The 23,337-nt window shown below is 42.7% G+C and overlaps 2 long non-coding RNA genes across 2 annotated transcripts in view; one reads left to right on the forward strand and one right to left on the reverse strand.

Annotated features, from left to right (window-relative positions):
* Positions 1 to 11,324: 11,324 nt before the first annotated feature.
* On the reverse strand, positions 11,325 to 22,296 carry LOC121134582. The gene is made up of 3 exons (XR_005871684.1): positions 22,101 to 22,296; positions 15,285 to 15,415; positions 11,325 to 11,573 (listed from the first exon to the last, which is right to left on the reverse strand). It is a non-coding gene; the product is annotated as an uncharacterized LOC121134582 (long non-coding RNA).
* Positions 15,337 to 23,337, forward strand: part of LOC121134583 — a 151,411-nt gene continuing 143,410 nt past the window's right edge. The window contains exon 1 of the long non-coding RNA XR_005871685.1: positions 15,337 to 15,423. This is a non-coding gene — a long non-coding RNA (uncharacterized LOC121134583). The remainder of the gene's footprint in view (positions 15,424 to 23,337) is intronic.

Raw genomic sequence — 23,337 nt, forward strand, 5'->3', positions numbered from 1 at the left:
CTGACAGATACACAGTTAATAAGGTCTCTTGTCCTTGTTCACTGCATAATGGATTTGTCCTCTGGCTCCATCATATACCCACCACACTTGCCAATCCTGAAATTGCAGAAATGCCTTTAATATACTGTATTATAATTATTTGGTTGGCATGCTTATATCCAAAATAGATAGTGAGATTCCAAGAATCTGGAAGACTGTCAACTTGACACATTCTAGAATCACCTGAAAGAGTCTTGACTGAAAATGTGTCTCTATTGGTTGGTCTATGGGCAAGTCTGTGAGGGACTGTCTTGTTTATTGATGAATGAGGGTTCAATCCACTGTGGACAGCACCATCCCTATACAAGTGATCCTATATGAAAGACAGCTAAGAATGAATCTATGAGCAAGTCAAAGTAAGCCAGAAGCATCATTACTTCATGGTTCCTGCCTCTGCTCCTGCCTTGAGTTCCTGCCCGGACTTCCCTTTATGGTGGTTGTGACATGGAAGTATAAGCCAAATCAACCATTTCCTCTACAACTTTTTTTTATCTGAGTGTTTATCCCAGCAACAAAATCGAACTAGGATAAGACCTTTATTCAAATTCCTCTTTGTGGATCTCAAAATAGCCCCCAATACTCAAATGTAGCTTAAAAAGTGTGACTATTGACCAACTTCCACCAAGACCTGTTAGCATATTGTGCAGCAAATGGGAAATGCTTGGTATTTTCATGTTGATGTTTGGATATTTCCAACTAAGCTGCACACCGGACCTGCTACAAATGGGTTAAAAGAATGTGGATGTGCACCATGGCCCATCCTAAGGAAGGAAGTTGGAGAAAACCCATCCACCTTCTTTAAAGCCATGACTAAGCATTATAGGATGTCTGAGGCTTTGGAAAAATGTTCAGTTTCTACCAAGAGAGACCGAAGGTAGCCTGAAAAAGAGTCAAAAGTTGATTAGCATTGTCTGGGAAGGGAGTTCATGGGTATTAGAATAATCTTTGAGCATATTCTGCCTCATGGTATTTGAAAACTTGCAACTTATTTGGATATTTAAAAATAGCCAGGTTGAGCTTAAATCAACAGGATCTAGTCCAAGGCTATTGCTAGCACTTGGCACATGTTTGATATAAATTGATGATGATTAGTTCAACATATCAACTAGCTCAATGTATGAATTAAAATATTTACTTGTAAGAAAGAGGATTAGGTATGTCCTCTATGCATAAAACATCTGCAGAATATTCCAGAGTGTGAATGTTTTTAGGAACTCCAGAGAAATACATGCGACCCCATTTTACACCTGGGGTTGGTATAAATTTGAAGTCCTGTTACATGCTCAACATTCTTGTAAAAATGATTTTTGCAAATATATGACAAGTCTTTGAAATGCCATCTCTAGGGAGTATAGCAGCCTGAAGGAATTACTCAGAGATGTAGATAAAGATCTAAAATAATGTTCACTGCATGGTTATTTTTAATAGCAAAGAAATAGAAGGGACTCAACAGCAAAAACTGCATGGTGATGTGTCAGTTACTGTGAGAACTGTGCCATCTTTCTTCGGAGACACAGGCCAGATTGATTCAAGGAGGCCAGGACTAGGAGAAGGGAGAAAGGGAAAAGGGGAGTTGATGAGGGCAGAAAAGAGTGAAGGAGGAAGAAAGAAGCAGGGGTGGGCTCAGGGAGAGTCAGGGAAATTGTGACAGGGAGGAGGAAAGAGGCAGGGGTGGGCTCAGGGAGAGTCAGGGACATTGTAACAAGGATACAGCCAGGCACAGGGCTCAGGCCCTCAGCAGCCTATGAAGACTCAGTTTTGTGATAGAAAGATTTCAAAAGCAGCAAGAGTTACACAGACACACAATCGGGTTCAGAAGCAAGCCTCCAGTTCCTAGTCTGAATTCCATCTCAGTGGCCCTGGAACAGCCATTGTTGAGACTCTGGGAACACAGGGAAAGGAGGCTGCTGGGTTTGGGGTGCAGGCTTGAGGAGGGTAGGGTAGGTCAAAGCTATCAGCATGGACTGCCACAAGGGGAGGGAGTCCTAGTACTGCCCTGTGTCTGTCATGGGCTGAGGATACAGGAAGCACGTACTTGAGTCATGGGTGTGGTAATCCCCACCCCCATTGCAGTTTTGGAATGCATTGCCTTAGCTTGTTCCAAGATCTTCCTTCCATGTTTGCTGCAGAAGTCCATTCATAGGCACAGGCTGGGAAAAGCTGCTCTGGTGTTGTATACGCTTTGGGATGCTTGCCTGGGACTGTTTTAGACCTTCTTCAATCATTATTCCAAGTTTATCGTTTTATGAAAATTCAGAGCTCCAGGCATGTCTTACTCTTTTTTTAGTCTCTCAGTTACATTGTCATGTGTATGTGTGTGGTGTGATTATTTGTGTGTATGTGTGTGTGTTTGTGGTGGTGGTATGTGGTGTGTGTGTGTGGTGTGTGTGTGTGGTGTGTTTGTATGGTGTGATTGTGTGTGTGTGTGTGTGGTGTGTTTGTATGGTGTAATTGTGTGTGTGTGTGTGTGTGTGTGGTGTGTGTGTGTAGTGTGTGTGTATGTGATATGGACTCTCAATGGTCAAAATCATCCTTAGCCTTCTCTGGCTCAGAACTCCTGCTCCCACTGCCACTGAGGTCAGGTTCAGGATCATTTGCTTTCCACAGTGCTCTTCTCTTCAGCACCATAGTCTCCCTGGCTGCCTTTTCATTAGATTCCCTTTGCCCCAACCTCACACCCACACTGTTTGCGTGAGCAGTAGTGTATTGAAGGCTTAGTGCTTTAGCCAACTTTCCTGCTGCCATTCATCTCCTCAGACACTCCACTTCCTCTCTCCAGGTTCCCTTCAGAGGCCCATTTCTCTGCATTTAGTTTTCAGAGGCAATGTGAGTCTCTACCCTTTACTCACTCCAGGGGCTCCCTGTTGATATCCACAGAACTCAGGCTTTCCACTCCCTAGTCTTCTGGTAGAGAACAACCAGGAAGGGATTCTGAAACAGGAGGCTGTCTTCAGCTGATTTTCCAGTAGCAGCCTCTGAGTAAGGGATTCATGCAAACATTATTTTTAGAATTACATTAATTTTTTCCTGGCAGTCCTGGAGATTAAGCCAAGGACCTCACACACACTAGACAAACACTCAGTCAGCAAACTATATCCCCAGCCCTCATGTAAACATTATTTAAGAAGTGGCTCCCTTAGCCAACCAAATTTTGTTGAAAGATGTCTGGCTAGGTGAGAAGTTAGGGAGGTAGGAGGCTAAACAGGGGCATGACATTAGGTCTCCCTGAGGGTCACTTGGTTTGGCCATTCCTGGGAACTCTGGAGAGACATTTAAACTGCCCCACAGTTGGGGGCACAGCAAAAGAGCTGGAGCTACAGGCTTCCATGCTTGCCATCCATTTGTTAAGAGTCGTCCCTTGTGGGGACAGAGATAGTCAGGCATAATACCAAGAGCTGCAGGTGCTGGCTGTGGGGAGCGACAACACAGAGTGAATTCGGAGAATAGTGTCCTTATTGATGTGAGCTCCTGCACTCCAGGAGAGATGCCGCAGCCATCCCTTTGCATGACAGCTGCTGGCTCACCAGAACAAAAGCTATTCTTCCAGGTCCTTCTTTCACCGACCTTTTGGGCATGGCTTGGCTTCACATGAGAAGGGGAGCATTCATGCTGAGGGCAGAGGATCTACAACAGCTTGGCTTCCTTTCTAGAAAGGGGTTTCCTTAGCTATTTGAGAGAAAGCCTCACCAGATCTCAGAACTCTGGCTGCATAGAGGATGACTATGCTATCTGTTGAATTTCAGCTTTTGTTTACAAGATACAAAAGGAAGATAACTGTTTTATTGGAGACACAATTTTTATTTATGTTGATATAACCCATACTAGAAGCCAGAGACTGTAGCCATTACTAGAGTCTTGGGTTTTTGTGGGGGAGGGGAGATCTGGAGATGAGAAATAAACTATTCTCTTCAGGAACTTGACCTTATGTGCTTGAACGATGCCTGTGCTGATTCCTTGACTCCGAGTGAGGAATCACTAGTGTGAACTCTGCCATGCTGAGCTGTGCCTCCCGAGTCTTCTTCCCTTCCTTTCTGAGAATTAACTCCACTAAGGAGGAGAGTGAGGGGAGGGGCTTCCATCCATATTTAGTCCATTGATGCTTTGCTGATGGATGCATCCAACTGAATGTGATGACTTTCCTTCTCCAGCTCAATAGCCTCTCCCAGCTGTTTTTTGTAAATGTTTTGCTGGTCTGACACACACACACACACACACACACACACACACACACACACACACACACACACACACACACACACTTCCTCCTGATTAACCACAAAACCAAATTCCAACCATGCCAGGCAACCATCCAGCAATACAGAAGCCTTAAAAGCCAGAGGGTGCTCCAAATATCTAACAGGCCCTGTAGACATCATGCGGTTTCTGATGCTTCTCTCCTCTGTGATAGCTATTCTTGGCTGTCGACTTGACCACATCTAGGGTGAACTACAATCCAGAAATGGAGGGCACCCTGTGAGAGAATATTTTTGCTTGGTTTGAAATGGGTGAATCCACTTCTAGTCCAGACTTTTGTTTTGTTTTGTTTTTTTGTTATTTTCCAGACAGGGTTTCTCTGTGTAGCCTGGGTTATCCCGGAACTCACTCTGTAGACCAGGCTGGCCTAGAACTCATGGAGATCCATCTGTCTCTGCCTCCCAAGCACTGGGATTAAAGGCCTGCACCACCACCACCTGGCCTAGTCCAGACTTTTGAGGTAGGGATGTTGTGACCAGACTCTGAACCCCACAAACCACCAAGAGAGCCGATTCAATGCAAAAGCAAAGCCTTTTTAATTTACCAGTTAACTCAGGTCCTTTGCCTGTCCGATAGAGTGGGTTGAGTAGGAGGGACCTGAGCAGTAGTGGGGCAGGGCATATATTAGAGGTGGAGCAAGAGGAGTTTCTGGGGGTCCAGTAGTTGCATAGCAACAATCTTAGGATTGGTGTACCTCCGGGCTTGGGCAACCTGTCCTGAGTTGATTGGTCAGCAGCAGCTGCAGAAACATTGCTATGCCCAGAGGCCATCCCAGGGCAGTTGTTATGCCCTGCATTCCACTATTATCAGTAAAGCACATCCAGAGCCTGCCAGATAACTTCTAATTGGTTCCTTGACACATGGAGGGTATCTAGCAGTTGCTTCCTAGTTATTAGGGCAAGGTAGGGGGCTCAGCACATGCTGCTGAGTCAGGGGCCTATGTCTTGCTGAGTCCTTTCTGCAGCCTGTCATGGCTGCCAAAGCTGGGGTCTAGATGAGGGTCTAGACCCTTCAGGAAGACACATGCCTTTGATCTGGATCTTGAGGCAAGAAGACACAGTTTTAATATGGGCCACACCTTCTGCTGGAAGCCTATATAAGGACATGGGGGAAGGAAGCTTTTGCTCTTTTCCTGCTTGCTCTTTACTTGCTAGAAAGTCCATTCCTTCAATGCCATTAGAGCCTACTTCTTTAGAATCCAGTGTCTGCTGAAGACTACCTGAGACATCCAGCCTTATGGACAGAGTGACTTTTGAATTCTCAACCTTCCATTCATAGCCCACCATTGCTGGCTTAGGTGGACTGTAGCCCTAAGTAGGTCTAATTAATAATAGTAAAGATAGTCATTCTATAAGTTCTTCTACTCTAGAGAACCTTATTTCACCCTCCAAGCTACCTGTCTACTTCTTACATCTCTGTACTGTAGGCTAGTGATATTGAATTGTTTGTATTAATTTTCCCTCTTCCTCAAAGACTAAAAACAACAAACAGTAAAGAGATTTAAAAAAAAGCTTAAATGAATAAAAGACAAAAGAATTGCTGATAGTACAGGGACAGGTAACAGATATTTAGAAGATTTGGGATGCCAGAGTTCATAGTCACTGACTTGGAAGAACAGAGAATGTTGGTGATTAAACTTCAAAAGGAGGGTGATGCACAGGAATGGAGGCTAGCAGGTTCCTTGATACAGGGTCTCATTTCATATCTCTGAAATGAGAGCTTTATCATTATCACCTGTTTGAGGAACAGCAAGATTTCTGGATCTTCACATGTATCCTACACAGCCACGTGACCACCCTCCCTAACAGTGGGAGAGGCTAGGATGTCCAATAATGGTTATTTTGAGGTCCTAGGTACAATGATAAATAGAGACATACTGAAAACTGAGCATCAAATGAAAGTCTACCTGTGGGTAGCCCTTTTGGTGGTGGTAATGGGGAGCAGAGATGCATAGGTTGCTGGAGTTTCCTAGCCAGCCAGTCCAGCTACTTGGTGAACTTTTGGTTCAGTGAGACATCCTGTCTTGGAAAACAAGGTGGAAAGCATTGAGGAAGACACCTGGCATTGAACACTGGCCTGCACATGCACATGTACATACACACACAATTTGCAATGGGATATGAAAAACTCTGGTGAGGGCTTTATTCAGTATCACACACACATTTATACAGAACAAGTCAAGATAACTTACAAGCAGATGTTTTTAGAGTTACTATGAAAATTTAGGAAGATAATTCTATTGCTTTCCTATGGTTTAGTCACAAAAATGAAATATAAATTTAAAGATGCCATTTGCAACACTAAGAAAGAAATGATAAAGTACCTTACAGTAAATCTAACAAAAGATGTTTAAAACTTTCACAAAGTAATAGACAAGTCTTAAAGATGACCCAAATAAAGAGAAATGCATCTGAACACCGACAGGAAAATACAGTATCATAAATATGTCACTTCTCCACAGGAACACATAGATGTTTACTGCAATCTCAATGGAAGTTTTACGGTTTCTATGGGAACTCAGTAAGATAATTCTACAATGTAAATGTCTCAGATCAGGTAAGCTCATTAAGACAGCATGGCATCAAATTACAGACATGGACTTAGACAACTGGTATACCCAGGAACACACCAGAGATGTATAACTGATACCTATGACTGAGCAGTACTGCAAACAGTGGGGAAAGAACAAACTATTTGAAAATGATCATGATAAATAACTTATATAGGAAAAAATGAAGTGAAACTGAAACTTTCTCATTTCAATTTTTTTTAAAGTGGAATTCCAAAACCTGATAAGGAAACTCTTATTAGAAAGAATATAAGGAAATATTTGGAGGTAATAGGTGTCACACTCTTTGGTTAGAGCAATGATTTGATAAAATTAAAAAAAACATAATTCATGCAGTAATGGCTCAGCCATTAAAAGCACTGGCTGCTCTTCCAGAGGATTGGGGTTTAATTCCCAGCACCCACATAACTCATACAGACAGTTCATAACTGTCTGTAACTCCATTTCCAGGGGATCCAGCACCCTCAAACAGACATACATGCAGTCAAAACACTAATGCATGTGAAATAAAAACAAAGAACTTAAAAAACAGTGAAATAAATATTATTAAAATAAAAATGGTTATACACAGACATTAAGAAACTGTAAACAAGAACTATAAATGGGGATAAAAATTAACTGACAAAGAATTCAGACCCACATTATGCAAATAACATAAATCAGTGATTAAAAATCAGTAGAAGCTAGGTGTGTTGATATACACTTTTATTTTAATTCTAGCACCCAGGAGACAGAGGCAGGTAGATTCTGTGAGTTGAAGGCAGCCTGGTTTACAGAGTTCCAGGTCAGCCAAGACTACATAGAGAAACCTTGTCTCAAAAAAAATCATAACAATATAAATTTTAAAAATGAACAGAAGACAGGCAGGTAATTCACATAATAAATAAAAATGACTAATGCATTTATGAAAAGATGTTCAGTCTTACTGTGATCAAAAAATGCAAACCAAGACACAATAAGATAACACTGTATTGTGTATTACAATAGTGTAGAAAAAATTTTAAAATCTGACCTCAAATATTGATGGTCATAGTGCCCAGTGGGGATGCTTGTGGTCTGCAGAAGTAAGTGCAAATTGGTAATCTGATCTGAAGTACATTCATGCTACTTAGTAAGAAATATCCAAAGATGAAGTTGCATATGACCCTTAACTCAGAAATGCCACACATGGGTATATGCATAGTTCTTGAATATGTGCTAATGGAGAAATTTATAAGACATTTGCATTCACTGTGACACTGTAATAGCAAAAAGAGAGACAACCCAAATGACCACCAATAAGAAAATGGTAAATCAATTGTAATGTATTCATACTGTGAGATGTAGTGTGAGATATGTGGGACAGAGGAAATTGGAACTACTGCTGTGTGAATGTTCTCAAAACATAATGTTTATCCAGGAGTGTAATTCCAGCACTGTGAGGCAGGAGGATTTCCATGGCCAGCCTAAGTTATGTAGTGAGTTTGAAGCTATCCTGGGCTATACAGTAACACCTTGATTCAAAGTAAAATGACAAAACACACAAACTAAAACAAAAAATACAATGTTTAATATTAAAAGTTTTGAAGACTTTGACATCATTTTTTATAAGACTTAAAACATGAGATATATGCTTGAGAATGTAGACAACTCTTGTGAAACTATAAAAAGCTATGTATGTGTAGAACAGATACACCCACTTCAGGGTGTGGCTTCCTTTTGGCAGGAGGGAATGAAATAGGGGCAGGCACAGAACTTAAGTATGGATGTAATGCTTTGCCTTCTTATTGTTTTTATTAGGTTATAATAATTACACAATCAGTTTCTTTACAACCTTTTCATACAGGTATATGGCATACTTTGACCATACTCTCTCATCGATTTTAAGATAACTGATTGCAATTTCTTATTGTTTGCATCTTGGGTTAATTTTATTTCTATTTTGTTTTTGAGACAGGGTTTCTTTGTGGCTGTCATGGAACTCATTCTGTAGACCAGGTTAGCCTTGAACTCAGAGATTCACCTGCCTCTGCCTAAGTGCTGAGATTAAAAGAGAGTGCCACCATGCCTCACTACATCTCATATTCTTTTTTTTTATTTTTTTATTATTATTTTTTTATTTTCCATTTTAAATTTAGATAAGAAACAAGGTTGCTTCACAAGTCAGTTCGAGGTCCCTCTCCCTTTCCCTCCCCTCCTCCCGTGCCCTCCCCCATCCCCCCCCCGTTATCCCCTCATTCCCCCAGGGTGAGGCCCTCCATGGGGGTGTCCATAGTCTGTCATTTCATATAGGGCAGGGCCTAGACCCTTCCCCAAGAGTTCAGGGTGAGAGTGCACCTCACATTGTTCTATGGGAGTCCAGAGTCCGTGTGTATACTTGGGATGGGCACTGATCTGCTGTCCAAGGCTCAATAGATTACCTAGGCCTCCTCACTGACACCCAGATTCAGGGGGTCTTGATCAGTCCCATGCTGGATTCCCAGGCTGATGCCTGGGATTCAAGAGTTAACCTTTGTCTGGTCAGCTGTTTCTGGGGGTTAAACCAGCCCAGTCTCATATTCTTATTGTTCAGGAATGTAAGGAAATACAGGAGAATACATATATATATATATATATATATATATATATATACATACATACATACATACATATCATTCTCCAGGTGGTGGCAGCTCTTGGGAGGCAGAGGCAGGTGCATCTCTGAGTTTGAGGACAGCCTGGTTTACAGAACAAGTTTCAAGACAGCCAGGGCTATACATCTGTCTTGAGAAACCCTGTATTAAAAATAAAAAGAATTACAATTACAGTTGACCTTTTAAACTATATATCATTATTACTCCAGTAAAAGTCAATACTACAAAACGAATGAAAGTTTGAGTCAAAGAGTAATATGTACTATACTTCCTTGAAAATTCCATTTTTAGATGCTTTATCTCTGTACTATTCAAAATATGGTCCTCAGACAAGTGTGGGTTGATGAATTGGTCTGCTGTGAACTAAATATAGAATCTAGCCTGAATGTTTTGGAACTTGTACTGCAATTTTAGAGTGGTTTTTATTTAGATCAAGTCTAATAATTTGAACATGGGACTGTATATAATGTTTTTCTAGATTAATTTTTCAGTTGATAAAAATATTGTTATGTAATGAATTGAGACAACTTAAAAAATCAACTGATTGTGTACAAAATGGCTTGTGATGCATTATTCTATTTTACTCAGAATTGATGTTTATGTGATTTATTTTTTTATGATGTATAAATTTTCTTACTCTTTGGTAATCTTGAGCTCAACTACTAAAATATTAATTTTGTGTGGGATTCAAAAATTGTTTTGGTTTGTTTCGGATATTGCCGTGTATATATAAAGATATACCTATTCTCTGCGTGCATTTTCCCCAGAGACACAGGCAAATGTAGTTGTAATTTCCTGTTCATGGACAACTTGTCTTTAAATTTAGAATCAGATGATACAGCTCCATGTAGAAGGGCAATAAATAGGATTGCTTTCAAGGTGATACCTTTTGTAATTAACTCTTTAACTGTTTTCTGTGTTATATAAAATGTCACCTGGTATAGAAAAATGATATAGAAATGCTTTAAGTCATTTGAGTCTTTAATTTTTTTGCATGATAAGTGGACCTCATGCTATAGGGGGATGAGACATATACATTAATAAAACATTATCATTGTAAGAACAAAATCAAGATAATCTGATCTGTAAGCGTTTTGGGCAGATCGGGATGGAACAGGAGTGGGTCAGGTATTCTGGCACTCGGGAGTCACAGAATACTGAGTGTTACACAGCTCAGATGGAAAGGTATCCTGGAGCTCCGGAGCCAAGGACCACCACAGGTTGTAGTAAGCTTAGCAGCTTACAGCCCAGCCTCAGGAAAAGGCTTCCCCAGTGTATCAGCTCGGCTCTGGCAGGACAGGGTCTTCCAGCTGGGGATGTTCACCCAGTGTAGCAGTTTTCATGCTAGGTAGGAGGTTTCTCAGGCGAAGTTGTTACAGTTCAGCTCTGCTCCAGGAGAGGGGAGAGCCTGCAACTCCGCTCTGCCAATGTAGGGTTTCCTTGGCAAGTGTTACAGCCCTGCTCGCTCTGCTCCATTCCGTGGCCGCAAAATAAGATCTTCACCCAAAGCTCATTGAAGGGGTTTATTGGAAGGAAGCAGCTGGACCAGCCAAGCTGAACATACACAGGGTTTATATAGGGATTCTTGGGGGCGGGGAAGCTTTTCCAGGGTAGGAATTGGTCCGATTTCAGTGCTGAGCTCAGATTGGTTAGAGTTCTGCTGGAGGATTGGTTAGTTTTCTGCACAGGATTAAGGTCAGATTTGGCTCTGGTTTCAGGGCCAAAGTGTGTTTCTTTCTCTGGTCCTTTTTAGCCTTTAGGCTGCAATTTTAGGGCCAGGGTGCATTTCTTTCACTGATTCAGAATCCAGGGACAAAGTGTGTTCCTTTGGCACTGGGTTCAGGGTCAGGGTACATTTCTTTGGTTCTGGTTGCAGGACCAAAGTGTGTTTCTTTGGCTCTGCTCAGGGTGTGTTTCTTTGACTGGCCCCTTTTCCCTACATGATCTCCAGTGCTTGGCAGCATACTTTCTGGGAAGTTTCAGGCTGTGCAGTTTAAACCAGGGGATCAATGCTGCTTGGGAGCCTGTCTCTACAGAGACAGTGCAGTAGGAGATTCTGATGTGCTCAAACTTATCAGTTGGGGATCTCTTTCTTCCCTCTAGGAAACAAACAAACAAAAAACTTCTTTTTCAAAATTAAATTTTGAAGTTGTATTACTTACCAATTTCCAGAAAGTAATCTTACACCTGCCACTTCTTAAGGAAATTTTTTGTTTCTGGCTTTAATTTTTTTTTTTTGAAATCTGAGAACACATTGACTGTACTTGGTTTTTCATCAGAAACAACCACTCTCTATCATAATGCTTTGGAAAAGGCTTTATCTCTCCCATCTCCCAAACACATCTATTTCAATATACCACTTTAGAATCTGCTGATTTTCTTGCTGTTTCTTACTTTTCTCTACAGTTATGCTTGTTGAATATAAATAATATTTGTATCTTCCCACCAAGTTTCCAGTCTAGAATATTCCCCTACCTTGCCTTGTTCTGGCTTTCATGTCCACGTCTTTCGAGGACAAACGTGAAAGGTGAGATGAAGGCATGGAAGACTGTCTTTTCACAGTCTGTGCTGCTGTGGCTCTCAGCAGCACACTCTGTATCTGTTTTCCTTCAGCACACTCTGTATCTGCCTACCTTCCTTCCAGCACAGTGACCACCAACCTGACTTCTACATCTTACCAACCTGGTGGATTTAGAATGGTATCTTTGCATTTTTTCCTGACCATAATAAGAATGGGCATCTTCTCATAGATTAGTTCTTTTTCTTCTTCTGTGATTTATTCTTTCCCCATTCCCCCCCCCCCGAGTTTTAAAATTACTGATATATAAGTTATTTACCTGCCCACTGAGGTCTGGGACGTTGACATTGACTTCAATGCTATCAACATGTCTGTTTCTCCTTCCAGGAAAACCTAGCTGACTCAAATCAGGTAATTGTACTAACCAGGTGTTTGGAGTTACGGAAAGTATTGAGACAGGCATGGGTTCTTGGGATCTAGGCGGGCTACGGGGCAAAATATCAGAGGAAACTGATAAAGGTAATGGATCTAGGACTTTAACTTTTGCGGAATCACGGTCAAGGGTGAAGACTGACGGAGTTCTCGAGACCAGGTAGTGAAAAAGTCCCCAAAGATGAGGCGGTCAGAAACATCATTAAAAGCTTCTTCACTTACGTAACGAAGAAGTTTGAACGTCTCCATAGCTGCTGCATAGGCAGCAGCTGTTACAACAGCATAAGGTCCTATAGTGTCTGTTAAATGTGGGGAGTCCGGACTAGCGAGAATATGCAAATATGAAGTGGCAGAGAAGCAGAGGAGGCAAATCTAGAAGTCCAGTCTAGGCAGTGTTGGATGCTATTTACTCAGAACCTAGGATGAGCAATCCGGTGACACTCAGTTAACAGCTGACTGCGGAGACCATGTGACTCAGGCAAACCCACAGTCAACAGGCTAAAAGCTCGTCCGCCTGCTTCTAGAAATCGTCTTGAAAACTACATTTCCCAGAGGGCCTCACGGCTCCTACTTCCTCTGATGGGTGCAGTGTGCAGTTTACCGGGAGCACTTGGGGGTTCCATAAGCTGCGAAGAACAGTAAAGTTTTTTTGTTTTTGTTTTTGTTTTTTTTTGTTTGTTTGTTTTAATTAAAGCATCTCACTTTTGAGGCTGAGGCCAGCCGGAAGCTTTGTTTAGAACCAGCTGGCCTCCAGGTCCTCTGGGAAATGTAGTAACTTTAGCTTGTAGTTCTGTAGCGCCCCAAGTGTCTTTGCTGCAAGGGGCGTGAGCTAACGTTAATGGAAAAGAACTGTAGACCCGGGCTGTCCACATCGGTTCCTTCCTTCCACCAGATGACGCTGTGAGGGAACATCTGCAGATCCTAGAGCAGGCTGTCCCACAGAAATAGTTTTCATTCCATTTAGCTTTCTGAGCGTTCCCAGGTTTGAGTTAGTAATCACCTTGTAGAGAGACTTGCAGAGAAATGGGAAAACTATGTGAAACGAGCAAATAATGACCCTAAATTACTCCCCAATACCTGCTGCTCTTGGGAAGCTTTCAGAAGTTATAAAGAACTATGGTGATGTGCACATGGGGGATGGGGGTTAGGTCCTTTTAAAGCATAGAATTGCAGGAGGCCTTTACTCCCGCTCTGTAGAAGAGGTATCTCGCCTTCCATGTAGCCTGGTACAGGCAGCGTCCCCAGCCTCTAGACTTGGAAGACCTTTGCACTACCAAGCTGCAGCCCTGTGGTTCTCAATTTACTGAGGGAAGACTCAGGGTGTGATGAATGAAGAGTTGTGTACCTGCCCAAACTGGACAGAAGTACAGTTAGAACTCATAACTAATTCGGTCTCATAACTGCCCCGAGGAGCTGTCTTCTCTCATCATGGTGGCCGGCACCTTGCTATTTTGAGCCTTGATCATCCTAGCTATACTGGTTCATTTATCAAGTATTTATTAAAAATGTAAGCATTGTGTCTGGCCTTGTGGAGGTGCCTGGGACAGTGTTGAATGGCCCCGTCCACATGGAATTTACAGTCTAATAGAGAAGTCAGATACCACATACACAAATCATAAACATTTAAGTATGATAAGAAACAGGGTGCTTTAGAAGAGAATAATGGAAGACATGCATTAGACTGATAAATGGGGGGGGTGCATTACTTGATCTGAGGCTTGAAGGCTAAGAGAATGGAAATTCTTCCAACACAACAAAGGAGTCGTCCTGGCAAAAGGATCACAAGGGTAACCTGAGGCAGTAAAGAGTTTGATATTTTGCTTTGACTCAAAGAAATCCCTTGAGGCTGGTGATAAGTTTTGAATCCCCCGTTAATGAGTATCTGCTGCTGTTGATGTAATACGTCAATCAAATTGAATTAATAAACCCAAGGGGCAGAGGAGGAATCACATGGCAAATATGGTGGCCAGGTGTTAAGTAGCCTATAGGTGTGGTCTTGGGCAGCCCTGGGGAGGCACTAACTCTTGGCGGCTTCCTAAGGGGAGGGGCTCTGTTCGGCAGGTTTTCTGAGTCTGGGGAGAGAGAAGTGGGTTTCCACCTAATCATCCCAGACTCTTTGGGTATATGGGTGTCAGGGCCTCAGGTGGATCTCCCACCAGAACAGCTGAAGCAATGAGTAGGGAAAGAGTAGGATAAGCAGAAACTGCCTTTCCTTCCTTCACCCCTGCCTTGAGATGGGTAATGCTGATTTCCAACCTGACAGTCTGACCTACAGAACAGACCTCTGGACATGTCTGTAAGGGAGTTTCTAACTGGGCTAACTGAGCTGGAAATCTCCACCCTTCATGTGGACTGCACCAAGTAGGTGGCTGTGGTCCTGAACTGCATCCAAAGGAAAAGCAAGGTGAACACCAGCATTCATGTCTGTCTGCTTCTAGACTGTGGATGCAGTATGACCAGCTCTTGCCCCTGTGCCTTCCCTGCCACTATGGACTGCACCCTCAAACCATAGGCCCAAACAAACCTTCCCTTCCTTAAGTTGTGTTTGTCCAGTATTTTGACACAGCAATGAAAAAGTACCTGGTATATTGCCTCTTCTAAACTATTCAGAAACATTTTCATTACTCACACATGGTGACTGTTAGAGTTCCAATGTGAAGTATCCCCAGAAGACTCATCTGTTAAAGACTTGTTTCCCAGTTTATAGGATTGGAGGAAGTTACTGCATCCTCAGAGCTCTGACTAACCAGTGGTTTAATCCTCTAATAATGCAACATTACTGAGATGTGGTAGAAACTGGCAGGTGAGGTCTGAGTTGAGAAAGGATTACAGGGGTAAGTTCTCTGGGGTTATATCTTACCTCCAACTCCTCCTCTATGTCTCTCTGCTTCTCAGACACCACGAGGCAAACAGCTGTGTCTCACCATGCCTTCCCCCATGATGCTCTGCTTCACCACAGCCCAGAATCAGATGGCCATGGACTGGAAATCTCTGAAACAGTGAGCCAAAGCAAATCCTCCTTCATTTTAAACTGTTTTCAAATATTTGCAAAACTTTGTCTAACAAAACACTCTCTACCACAACCATTTTACTGTTTTTTGAGGCGCAGTGTCCTTTACATATTTTATTTCGGACTCCTTGGCTTGTGCCTTTTAAATCTGCAATGGGCAAGTCCTCCCCTCTGTGTTTGCTATGCACGCTTATTTCCATGCACTCTTTATGTCTTGGCTGAACCGTCACCTCCCCTGTGACTTCTCAATTAACTCATCATCCTTCTGCTATATAATGACTCATTTCAAGGACTTGTTTTTCAATCTCTGTGTGATGCAGAACACAGGTCAGACAGTTGGAATTTTTGCAACAAATATCCATTGAGAGAAAGAGTGGAAAGGTTAGCCACATCTTTTGCCTGGCACTCATTGAGAAGGTGACTTGTGGTATCTATCCACAGCAGAGTGAAAATGAACGTCTTAAGGGGCAAGGAGGTGGGCTTGGCAGTGGATCTCAGTGGTAGATTGCTTGTGCATCATGTTTAGGACTTGAGCTCAATTTTGGGGAACACAAATCAAGAAAGAAAAGCAAACGGGTGAAAAGAGATGAGCATAAAATTTATTCTTACCCTGAGTCAGATACTGTCTCATGTAATTCATGATCACACAGTGATGGTAGGCTTAGCTTCTTTTTGCTGGACAGAAAATTGGCGTCCCCTTGTGTGCCCAAATACTGCCTACTAATTGGGAACATGAGACAGGACTCATTGGAGGTCCACTTGAGCACCACAGTTAAATCTTAAAACGTTCCCTGTGTTCCTCTTGCTTTCATTTTGACATCGTTATCCAGAACAGAAATCTGAAGTTTAAAGACTGGATTCCAGATGCTGTCAGTCTTTGTGCCATTTGGACCTCAGAGGACATAAATCCTAGAACAATTGTTATGTAGCAGCTTCGTCCCTTCCGAAAATCGGCGATTCTTATCAGTCTCTGTTTCTGTCTGAATGTTGAAAGACCTGGAATGTCTGATAGAACCTGAAGAAGCAGAACGCCCTGGAAAGGGCAGTGCTGTTCACTAGAACCCTCTGAGATGACTGATGGGTTCTGTCCCTATGCTGCCTTGTGTGGGAAGGTCTAAAGTTCCGACTATGTCAGTATCTCTAATTCCCTCAGTAGTTTCTGACCTTGGGTGTCCCTAAGACTTTGAACTGGAGAATACAGACCTGTGGCTCAGTCTTCAAAAGCCCCCCCCACCCGCCCACAAGCATTCTCGGAATGTATGTGGCTCAGAAGATGGCCAGTGAATTGTGCTGATTGCTGCTCTACCATCCTACCTGGACCCTGGCCCAGAGAAATTGCTGGGTTAACATGGCAGATAAGTGAATTTATCTTTCCTATTTCATAGGCAGAAGTCCTCTCATTTACTACAATTGGCTTCTAGAATCTTTCCTGCACATTTTGAACTTATGAATTTTAGCCAGTCAGTGAAGTTTAATGAAACCAGGGCTCCATAACCATCTCTTCAATTTTGACATTTTGGGATTGTGTGTGAAGGGACAGCTGCAGAGGCAGTGAGTAATTCCTCGCGGTTTTATGTGATGATATGATTTATTTTGAAATCTTGTGTGTAAAATGAAAGCCCAAATGAACACCTGCTACTTATGATTAGGGGCAACATGGTGCTGTGGGAAGAGAATTCACACAGAGTCATCCCAGACCTGTGTCTGACAGACTGTGTGACCTTGAATAAGGGGCTCATTGCTTAGAAACTCCTGTTTTCTTGAGAGTAAAATGAAGATATTAGCCTCTCAGCTCCTTCAAGTAGTTATTATTTAAAAAAATTTTTGAGACATGGTTTCTCTGTGTAACGCCATGGCTATCCTGGAACTCATTCGGTAGACCAGACTGGCTTTGAACTCAGAGATCCACCTGCCTCTGCCTCCCTAGTGCCAGGATTAAAGTTGTGAGCTACCACCACCCAGCTTAAAAATTGTTTTAAATTAAATTCAAATATTTTAAAATTTAAAATACAAGAAAATATTGTTGATATTTAAATTTTACTTGGTCACACTCACAAAGAAATCATATTAAAATTAAACAGATGTGTTTGTGTGCTGTCCTCTGAACAAAACAGCTGTCATATTCATCATATCCGGTGTGCCTGCTTGCATCAGATCACTATAGCGGTCAACATTCCTTCGTAGAAAGAGAAGTAGGACCACTGAACTCTTTATTTCTAGCTACCATTTCCACTTTGTTGTATGCAATTCTGCCCTAATTGCACTTGACCTTGAATCTGGGGAGTTGCTAGAGCTAATGGAAGGGAACTTCATCCCTGCAACTACTAGGGAGCCGTCACCCATGCTAGGTGCAGATCTTCCAGGGCCGGATGCTCTGGGCTCACTCTCAGTCCTGCCCTGTAACCCCTCACTTAATCTCTGTAAGTAATCCCAGTTCACTCATTGGTTCTCAGGATGAACTTCGATGGGATCACACTTTGGTTTGTTGTTGGGACCCCAGGAGGAGGAGTAGACACAGTTTACAACATGCTAGGGAAGGAATTTTCTAAACAACTTTCAGGTGATCATTGCCCGAATCTGGCCTGTTTTCATTGTTTGCACGTGCTGACACCTTTCTCTTAGCCCTGGCACCGACACTGTCTTCCTCACTCGCAGCTCTTCACTGTATTTTGTCTGCTCCTTCATGCTCTAGCAATCATCAGTCACTTGCTCCTTGACAGTGCCTAGATTCCCTTTAATCCTCAGTTCATGGACAAAGCACAGAAAAAGCATTCCTGGTCTCTTGTTACCAGTCAGCTGGCCAGGCTCCTTCACTTCACTTAGGAGTTGTGAGTGTGTGCATAGAAACTCTTCCAGTGCCTGAGGCCCAGGGTTCAATCTGGCAGAGCCAAGAATTTCATAGCTCCAAGTCCTGAGAGCTAGGGGACTAATGCTTTAGGCTCTGGAAGCCAGATGTCTGGCTCTTGGCTTTAACCACCAGCAACCCTAACACTTGGCATCTATTGTAATCCTTATTTCTGACAGCAGTGAGCAAAAACAATAGGCAGTGCCTGTTGGTGCTCCAGCTCCTAACTGGGTCCTGGGTGTTGGGACTCCCAGATGACAATTGTTAATGTCATAGTTCTTCAGCCTTGGTTCTATATATATATGTATATGTATATATATATGTGCAATATTATTTATTATTTATCGAGAGATGGCTCTTAACCACTGAGCCACCTCTCCAACCCCCAGCCTTGGTTCTTAAGGGCGGGCAGCTCCCAGCTCGTCTAGTGATTAGGGCTTGCAGTTTTTCTCTCTAGTCAATTAGCACCTTCTACTTTTTTTTTTTTTTTGAGACAAAGTCTTATGTATTCCAAACAGGCTTTGAACTCACTACATAGGTGAAGATGATACTGAATTTCTGGCCCTCCTGACTCTAACCCCTGAGTTCTGATATTACAAGCTTGCACCATCATGGAGGCCTGTAGCAGGCACTCTTCCCTCTGGGCTGGCTCTTGGCCCCAGCTCAATGCTTCTGCCAACGCAGCTCTGTACTGATTATGCCTTTGGTTGCCGTGGAAGTTTTCAACTTCATCGTCATTGTTTCCACCTTGAGCAGCTCTCCAAAACTCCTAACCTACCCCCTCATCTCTGCCACTCCTACCTTTACCACTTCTGCAGTCTCCAGCTGCCCCACTGTCTCCTCTTCGGGTCACCAACCAGTTCAGCCTTCTCCACTAATAATAAAGGTCAAAGGTCATCAGATAGAAGCCTTTTGATGGACCTTATGTTTATCACCAGAGGGTACCATGGGAGAGTCTTTATATTGACTTAAAAATTGATCTGTTGGGGGCTGGAGAGATGACTCAGCAATTAATAGCACTGGCTGCTCTTCCAGAGGTCCTGAGTTCAATTCCCAGCACTTAGATGGTGGCTTACAATCATCTTTAGTGGGATCTGATGCCCTCTTCTGGCATAAAGTTGTACATGCAGATAGAGTACTTATTCTTACAATAAGTAAGTCTTGTTTTAAAATGAGCTGAACAGCCGACTCAGATAGTCAGAGGAGGTGTGGCAAGGGTGTTTGCATTCATCATGTCAGTCCTTCATACAAACAAAGGCACGTGTTTGCAGTCCTCGAAGGACAGTGCTGTGATTGATATGGACACCTTTGGCACCCGCTCCTTTCTGATTATCTTTGCAGGCTGCTCCAGTCACTATGGGAGACAGCTGGAGCGACAGTCTCTTGTACTGCTCTTTGTGTTGGAACATTAGGCCCACTAAATGACGTGTGTGTGTGTGTGTGTGTGTGTGTGTGTGTGTGTGTGTGTGTACATGTTCATGTCTGAATGTGTGCATGTGGAGATCAGGAATCAATTTTGATGTCATTCCTCAGCATTCTTGATATGGGATGCTCCCATCACTTTCGTATGCTGCAACTATGTGTTGCTTTTATTGGTTGATGAATAAAACCGATTTGGCCAATGGCCAGGCAGAATAGAGCTAGGCAGAAAATACAGAGTCATGGAGAGAAAGAAGGCAGAGTTGGGGAGATGCCATGTAGCTGCCAGGGAAGCAAGATGTGACGTCACAAGTCTTGTGGTAAAAAATATACAATAATAGAAATGGGTTGATTTAATTTTGAGAGCTAGTTAGTAATACGTCTGAGTCATTGGTCAAACAATTATAATTAATGTTAAGCCTCCAGGTGTTTATTCAGGAACTGGCAACCAGGAGAAAAACCTCCATTTACAGAATCTTTTTGAGACTCAGCCTCTCACTGACCTGGAATTCACCTATTTGATTAAGCTGGCTGTCCAGTAAGCCCAGGGATCTACCTGCCTCTGTCCTTAGCACTGGAATTATGAGTGAATGACAATAGAACTATTTTTCCCCCCAGTGGGTACTGGCGATTAAACTCAGACCCTCATATCACCACCTATACAATCTCCCAGGCTCTTGCTGACATTGAGCTTTATTCTTCTAGTGGGCCAAACTGGTAAAAAGTGATGGGAAGGCCTTGGAAGTGGTAACTTTGACATAGGCAGTGGCAGTGGCAAAAGCAGGTGATGATGGTTATTGTGGTCATGGTGGCAGTGGCAACAACAGTAGCAGGGAGAGAGAAGCTAGAGAGTTCTAGAGTGTGGGAGGGGAGGGAATTATGGCGGCAGAGGCAACAAAATGATTGGGAACGATGGAAGGGACAGTAAGAGAGAAGCTGTGGGCTCTGGTTGATAGAAGAGTTTCAGGGAACTGCCAGCCTTTATGAGCTAAGGGTACTGACACCGATGGCTGGATAGCTCTAACACTAGCTACTGTGGGGGCTGAGACTCCCAACACTCATGGCCCATCCAAGTGCTGTAACTATCAGGCACTACCATTCTGTTCACTGCCGTTGGAAGCCAAGGTTTACAATAGCTGCCAAGTGGCTAGAGCCCAGATCAGTAAGCCTCCAACTTGTCTACCTAAGAGCCATAAGTTTCTAAAGACTGGGGCAATAGGTGTGCAACTTTCAAGGTTTTTGAGCTAGAAGGTTCTGGGGCTGCCAGTCTAGCTCATATGCCTTAGGCACACAAGCGTCCATGACTACCCAAACTAGGAAGTCTTCTTACCTATACACACTTTCTATCCAGGTAGTGTAAAAACACCACAGCCAGCTGGCTAGCCACACTCCACATTTCCTTATCCAGACATTGAACTTACCCAGCAAAGCAGGAAAAAAAACCGTTTCTATCCTGGCAGTTGTTTTTATAACCACTAGATGGCGCATGTCTGCAAGACATTAGCATTTAACAAGAAGTTTATGTGTGAGAACTCCACCTCGATCCACTGGTGCTTTGATAGGAATTATAAAAGCATGGAATATACATAAGAATAAGATAAAAACCTAAAGAACTGGCAAAAGCAGAGAGCAAGGAGAAATTACTACAGCTTGGCATTAGCTCAAAGAGATCTATGCCAGCTCATGTTTGTTTCCAATCTTGAGCAGCCAAAGAGGCAAATGTCAATGGTTACAAATTTGCAGATATTATTATAGATGAAGTAATAAATCAAAAGAATCCAAATTTTTCCTGACGAGATGAGAGAGGAATTTTTTCATATGGGTCCAATGACACAAAGGCATCGATGACTTCATTAAAGCTATTTCTTAAGACTCTGTCTCCACCTGCAGTAGTTGAGCAACGAGGTCAACCAGTTGTCCATGTCTCCTCCTTGAAGTACTTTTGAATCTCTTACATAACTTCTGACCATCCCCGCTCCCCACCTGCCTCTGCTGTTCTCTAGTGACCACCATTTTAGTTCATTCTTTTATGAGACCAACATTTTAATAGCATAAATGAGCAAGAACTAGGAAAGTTAGCTTTTACAGGTTCAAAACTGTTTCCTGTGTACATCTATATTTTTCAACTGTATCCTTTATACACTCCTTTCCCAGGGTCTGGGTAAAAGTATGAGAAAAGGAAAACCCATGCCATGGGAATTGGTTTCTACCTCATCCTCTCTGCCATGATCCTTCACCTTACTACAGCTGAGAAATGAAAGCCAAGTGAGGGTGTAATAAATAGTTGGACACTTTGAGTCAAAATAAACTTTTCCCCATTTAAATTGTTTCCTTCAGGGTTTTTTGTTTGCTTTTTGTTACAGTGATGGAATGTTGACTAACATGGTGGGGCAAAGACTTACCTGCCATGCTTTCCTGTAACATCTGCAGTGTCTAGCACAGAGCCTGGAGTAGAGTTGGCTTCCTAGAAATCTTTGAATGAATGATGAACTGTAATTCCGAGTGAGCCATTCACTTATCTGGCAACTATCACTTATTAAGCTTTTACCAGATGCCAGATGCACAGGACTGACTGAGTCTCTCAGATCACTGTGTGGGAATCAAACTCAAGTCCTCTTGCTTGCAAAGTATACAGTTTATCAACTTAGCTACGTCTGTATTCCTTATTGTAACAGAAATATTCTGGTGGTAAAATAGAACCAATGTGGTAACCTGACTCCGTCTCTAGGGTCTGTCTGAAGAAAACACTCCTTTCCTTCTGAGGAGGCAATGATGCTGAGCTAAGGGAGTTTGGTTTCTAGGTATAACCCTTGATGAAGTTCTGGCCAAGGCAGAAGAAGAAGATAGTGTTTTAAGGACCTTCTGAAAAATCTTAATGGAATCCGACTCGGCTGGGATATACACCCTCATTTTTCTTACTCAGAACTGTATTCAATGACTGTAGCTTCTGTAGCCATTTTGTTCCAAGAGGCTTTGTATTAATGATAGAAGGGAGGGAGGACAGACAAAGGCAAGTCCTACTGTCTAATGATTAGGGGTCTCCTGCTGGTTCAAGACTACCTTCTTTTTTGGACTTGAACCTGAGAGAAAAATTTATGTTAGTCACTGTTTACTAAGCCATTGTTACTTTGTTTTGCTGTAGGTAGGCAAATCTACACATAATTGGTGCAGGATCTCACTTTCATCTTTAGAGTCCTCACAGGTAGGCACATTTATGCCCATTTTAGAATCTTAGAATAATTGTTAGTGTTGTAATCAGGTAAGACCGGCCCCACGTCTCATCTACCTGCGCATGTCAGATGTACATACCCTGGCCCTATAAAAGAAAGACTCCACCCACTTCCGTGTCCCCCCCCCATTCCCCTGAAGGGGTAGACAGCACGTTTCCTGTCTCTTTCCCCTCCCTCTTCTCTTTAGTCCTTTCTCTGTCTCCATGTCTCTTTACTTCTTTTTCCCTCCCTTATTTTCTTACCTCACCTTCAATAAGACTTTCAGTGAGCCACGTGTACAGCGCCACGTGACTGGGGACCTACCACCTGTAGTCCCAACCCATTAGGCTTTATTCCTAACATTAGAGTCGAGGTAGAGCCTAGGCCAGCAACTGGGATATTTTCAGTTGCTACTCACAAAGGAGAGAAG

This window comes from Mesocricetus auratus, unplaced genomic scaffold (assembly GCF_017639785.1).
Source record: "Mesocricetus auratus isolate SY011 unplaced genomic scaffold, BCM_Maur_2.0 Super-Scaffold_100028, whole genome shotgun sequence".
NCBI lineage: Eukaryota > Metazoa > Chordata > Mammalia > Rodentia > Cricetidae > Mesocricetus > Mesocricetus auratus.